This window comes from Malurus melanocephalus, unplaced genomic scaffold, assembly GCF_030028575.1.
Source record: "Malurus melanocephalus ecotype Western Australia unplaced genomic scaffold, MMel_1.1 scaffold_695, whole genome shotgun sequence".
Taxonomy (NCBI): Eukaryota; Metazoa; Chordata; class Aves; order Passeriformes; family Maluridae; genus Malurus; species Malurus melanocephalus.
The window spans coordinates 49149-54234 of record NW_026623927.1 but is presented as its reverse complement, the minus strand read 5'-3'; the positions used below and the strand labels follow the sequence as shown (position 1 = coordinate 54234).

General features: G+C 46.5%; 1 protein-coding gene across 6 annotated transcripts in view; it reads left to right on the top strand.

Annotated features, from left to right (window-relative positions):
- The first annotated feature begins 18 nt into the window (after positions 1-18).
- B3GNT2 (UDP-GlcNAc:betaGal beta-1,3-N-acetylglucosaminyltransferase 2) overlaps positions 19-5086 on the top strand; it is a 14433-nt gene continuing 9365 nt past the window's right edge. Inside the window, exons 1-2 of one of the 6 annotated variants that reach the window (XM_057384273.1) lie at positions 19-150; positions 416-601. The gene's annotated coding sequence lies outside the window, so the exon portion shown is untranslated. The other 5 variants (XM_057384274.1, XM_057384272.1, XM_057384276.1 and 2 more) reach the window with 5 other exon arrangements.

Below are 5086 nucleotides of genomic sequence, written 5' to 3'. Positions count from 1 at the left end.
CCGCGAGGGCCGTGGTGGGGCGGCAGGCCGGGGCCGGGCGGGGTGGGGTGGGACCCCGCGGCGAGGGCAGCCCGCGGCCGGACAAAGCATGGTGGATGCGGAGGCGGCGGCAGGAAGAACCCCGGCGGAGACCCGCGGCAGCCTGGCAAGGTACGTGCGGGGGGAGCTCGGCCGCCGCCCCCGCCAGCGCTGCCTCCGCGGGGTGGTGGAGGTCGGCGCTGCCGGAGGGGCTGAGGATGGACGGGGAGGAAAAAAACTCTATTTTTAAACTTAATTTTTRCCTCCCCTGGCTTCCCAGGTCGGGAGGTTTTCCTTCCCCGTCGCCTCTCGCTAATTTGCGTAGTGACCGCTGTGAGCTGGCGGCGGAGGTCGAACTGCCGGAGACATAAATTTGGGTTTTTTTTTTTTTTTTAAGGGCTGGGTTTTTCTCCCTTCCACGACTGGGTGGTGACAGGCGGCGGCAGGGTGGGGTTAAACCACGCGGAGTCCCTGCCCCGGCGGCACCGGCAGCCGGCACATGTTGCAGCCAGAGCGGCGAGAGTGAGCGGGGAGCGGCACGGTCTGTTGGCATGGATGAAACTTAGGCCAGCTCAGCCCTACCGTATGTTAGTCCTCGCTTTTTTTAAAATTAATTCATTAATTAATTTAGTTATTTATTTAGGGAGGCGGCGTTGGTGCCGAAGCCGTGAGGTTTTTTTTTTTTTTTTCCGAGCCGTGGGGCTGCTGCAGTGCCGGGAGCTGCTGCAATCCGCTCCTTGGGCTGGARGGGAGGGACAGAGGGCGGCGGAGCGGGGACACTCGCACCCCTTCCTGGGGTCACCTCATTAGCGGGCTGCGACCCAGCGGCTTAATTATTAACATCCGCCTCGCGATTCTCGACGGTGTGGTGCTGAGGTTGTGGCTCTAAAATGTGGACTTGACAGGGRGGTGGGAAATGGTATTTTTGCCGGAGTTCGCCTGACTGGATGTGCTCCTTCTCGAGATGATGCTTTTTAGCCCTTCAAACTTCCTGGCACGTCCTGGTACCCCTTCAGGAAGGGACTCCGGGCTACTCGCGGGGATTGTGGCTAAACTGCAGCTCGCGACTCATTAGTCATCCTGCAAAAATTTGTGGTGAAAGTTACTTGAGTAACCCTTTAATCCGACTTCCCAAAATGCTCGGTGCTGTTGGGGTTGATTATTAAACACTCATGTTTAGTTTTAACTATGCAAATGAAGAGCTTGCGTAGTTCGGTTGTTGGTTTGTTTTTTTTTTCCCTCCCCCCTTTTTTAATATATTTTGGACAGAAAAACTTGCTTTGGGCACAGAAAAGTTTAGTCTGGCCGTGGAAAAGATGGGTGCGTAAAATTACACGCTGGACGTGTAACCTGAAAGTTCTTGAGGAAACATGATTATAGCGTTGTCCTTTGAGGAAATTTCTGGTAAATTACTGCTCGCCGCCTTAAAGAGAGAGACAGCCCTGAATAATCCAGTTCTCTCTGCGAGCTGCTTACAGCGGTTTCGTGTTCTTGTTGCAGTTCCTCTTTGGCGTCAGGCTCCGCTGCTGTCACCGAGGGCGTGTGCRGGGAGGGAGGGGGCAGCAGATGACACTCCGGTGAGTGGCACACTCGGCGTTGGGTCCGCATGGAGAGAGAAGAGAGCCCAGGCTGCTGCCTCTCCACTCGGTGACCCAGCCTAATGCCTGGTAAACAACCGGAGGAGTTSAATTAGCGCGGAATTGTTACGAAATGCGCGGAGGAAACGAAACGGAGAATCAGCTTTTCTCATTCGGCAGATGTCATTTTTAATGGTTCGGTTGGGATTTTTTTTGTTGTTTTTGTTTTGGTTTTTGTTTGTTTTTTTTTCCTTCCTGAGGCCGTAAATAATTCGAGAAGATAAATATCTTCTAAAAAARCAATACTGCCATGGAGATGAATTGCAACACAGAATACTTGTCGTGTACCTGAAAATGTAATAGGGTCGTTTAGAATCAAAATATTTTGGCTTAAAGGAAACCGCTGGTTTTGCTGCTTGCTTTGAACGTGTGACTTTCTACAGGAGATGTGCAGTAACTGAAATGTATGGCTGTAAGGCAGCTACGGACAGAGCATAAAGTGATCAAAAATTAGAATTTACTTATGGTAATTCTTTCACCTGTGAAGTGGTTCTGCTTGGATTTGTGCTCGTTTCTTTATATTTGTGCACTACAAAAAGATGAGGAAAATGCAGCAAGGTAGCACTGCTGAAGGGAGTTGTTTTGAAGGTCATGCTTTAGATGACTGGGAGTGCTAGCTGGCTGTCTGAAGCCCTGTTTCATAATAGGTAAAACTCACTAATCTCCCCAGAGATTGTTCCTAATGAACACAGTGTCACTGGTAGTCAAAAAAATTTATTATTATTGCCTGGAAGCTGCTCCTGAAATTTTTAAATACTTCTCCTGAGTAATGAAGGTGCTGCTGGGGAGATCAGTGGAGTTTGCTCAGAGAAGAAGCAGTGTTTGGTGAGAAATGAGAAGTGGGTAAAGCGGTGTGGTATTCTGTGCTGGCAGGTCTGGGCAGTTGTCTGTATGAATAAGTCACAGCGAATATAGAGGGGAACAAAAAGCAGGATCTGAGTCTTCATCTTGCCTGCCCATCAGACTCCTTGGAGAACCGAGCCTGTCGRAGGAGTGCTGCTCCACGGTGACTTGTGAGTGCTGAGACCCTGAGGAACTGTCATTTTACTGCCACCTGCTGCAGCTATTTTTGCAGTGGAACCAGCTCTGGCAGTGTTTWTTCCTGCTGGCTGTGTAAATCCACTTGAAGGAGGAAAAAAATGCTAGTGACAGAAATCTGTGTCAGTGCCGATCAGGTTGAAACACGGAATGTGATCCTGGGTCTCCTAGCACAGCCAATATTGTCATTATGGCAGCAATCGGCTTCTCATTGATCCGTGTATTTGGCCAAACCTTTGGTCATTTTGCTCCAAATTAACCAGAAGGTAGGAGAAAGATTGAACAGTATCARTTATAATCCTCAGCCAGCCTCTTCGGTAACTTGTTCTTTCTCGACAGGTCACTGCATTTTTGACAAATGTGTCAGATGATCTTGCAACATCTTTACTTCAGGCAGGTTGTGAAACTTCTCGAGTTTGTTACTTGATGGACTTTTCCCGTGCGCTGTCAGACTTGTGCCTTTTGTGCCAAGTGACTCAAGCAGCTCTGTCGGAAACGCACCGAGGGCTGACATTCCAGATCTTTGTCTTTTACTGGATTTGGTTATGTGTCCTGCTGTAAAAAAAAAAAAAAAACCCATTAATTTCTTCTTTTTGAGGAATTTGCAGTCTGCATACTAGAGGCTGGTCGGTTTCTTGCAGGTAAAGCTTAAAGTTTGTAATTCTCAAACTTGCCAAGAATAGGCCAAAGRCAGGAGGGGGAGAAAGATATTGGCAAGAGTGAACTTACTATGGCAACAAGTTTTCTGTGAAAAGCACAGAATATAGAGGTATGTATTTCATCAAAATAATGAGCATTTCAACTTGTCTGGCTTTAGTGGTAATGGTTTTTTTTGAAGGCCATTAGGATTGATTGCCTTCCAAAAGCTTGAAACCCTCTTTGTCCCTCTCACAGGTGGTTGGTTTGGGATTTTTTTTTTTTCTAGTATGTCTCTTTATTATATTTTCTATTTATCTACAGTAGAAATGTGGAATTTTTAAGCGAGTAGGCATCTGTTTACTTTCTAATTTTAAACTTTTTTTTTTTTCCAGCTTTATGCAATTTCAGTCCCTAATGCATTTTTAACCAAAATGCTAACAGTTAATTTAGGAAGGTTTGCTGGTTGTGTGCTTGAGCAATCACGGGATTAGTATTTGATGCTTCTGGTGTGTCATAGGCTGTGTTCATGTGAGTGCTTACCATGGAATCATAGTTGGAACAGGGATCCCCACGGGGATCATTGGAGTCCAGCTCCTGGCCCTGCATGGGACAGTGCTTCATGTGGTTTAGAGAAGAATTTGTGCCCSTGAGTGCAGTTCACAAAAATTCCTAATGTGTTATCCCTGTAACGCCGTGTTCTGACCTCACGCAGATATATTTAGATGGTTTTATCAGTTCACAGTTGTATCCCTTTATGTAAGTAAGCACCCTTTATGTGCTTAAAACAGAGGGGAAAAAAAAAAAAAAAGAAAAAAAAAAGACTGAAATGCAGGCTCTTCTGTGGTAAGAAGAAGGCACAGAGGGGCGAAGTCACCGACCCAAAAGTTGGGGAATAAATGTCAGACCTGTCCAGTCACATTTGGCTTTTGCATAGGAAGCGCTGACAGGCATCCTGGACTCAATCCTTTATCTTTCTAGCTGATTTCCTTGGGCCTTTTAGGATTTAAAAGATGGCTTAAGTATAAACCTCCCCGAGTCTCCAGATCGTGTAAAACCCAGAGAAAAGTGGTTAAACTGTCTTGTGATGAACTGTGCCGAAGAATGATTGAATTGGCCTCTCATGAGAGGCAATTAGCATTTAAGTAAGGAAAAGAATCCCAGTGTGTGGTGGGTGTGGTGCTGAGATTTTTAAAGGGAGAATTGATGAAGCAGTTTGCATCAGCGGTTGGTTAAGAAAGCCTCGTTGTTTGGGAGAAATAAGAGAGTAAGAGTTGAAAAGCATTTAATTTGGAGCTAGTTTTGTTCCTCTTCGTAAATAACTTCTGAAATTTAGCAGCTGCCTGGTCTTAAGCACACTCWGAAGAGTTAGTCTGAAAGTGAATTGACCAAATCACTTCAATTGTAAGTCAGACATCTAGCTCAGATGAGCAAGAAATTTTGACTTGTGGGTGGGAATGACTAATTTTCCTTTAAAAGGGTAATTCTCAGAGGCTCAGTGGTTCGAGTATTTTTTTACAACACGGTGGTGTTGAAGGTGTGTGAGCCCCACCCCGGTGTGTGTGCTGTGGGATGCGCAGCCTCCTGCCCGAATTTCCTGCCGGGAGCATCCTGCTGTGTCCCGGGGCAGTTCGGAGGCAGCTCTTAGTTCCTCAATTCAATTCCCGACCCAGCTGCACAAAGTGGGTTGAGAAATAACCTTTTGTGTTTGCTTATCTTCTGGGTTATACATAACAAAACACATTTTCCCTGCAAAT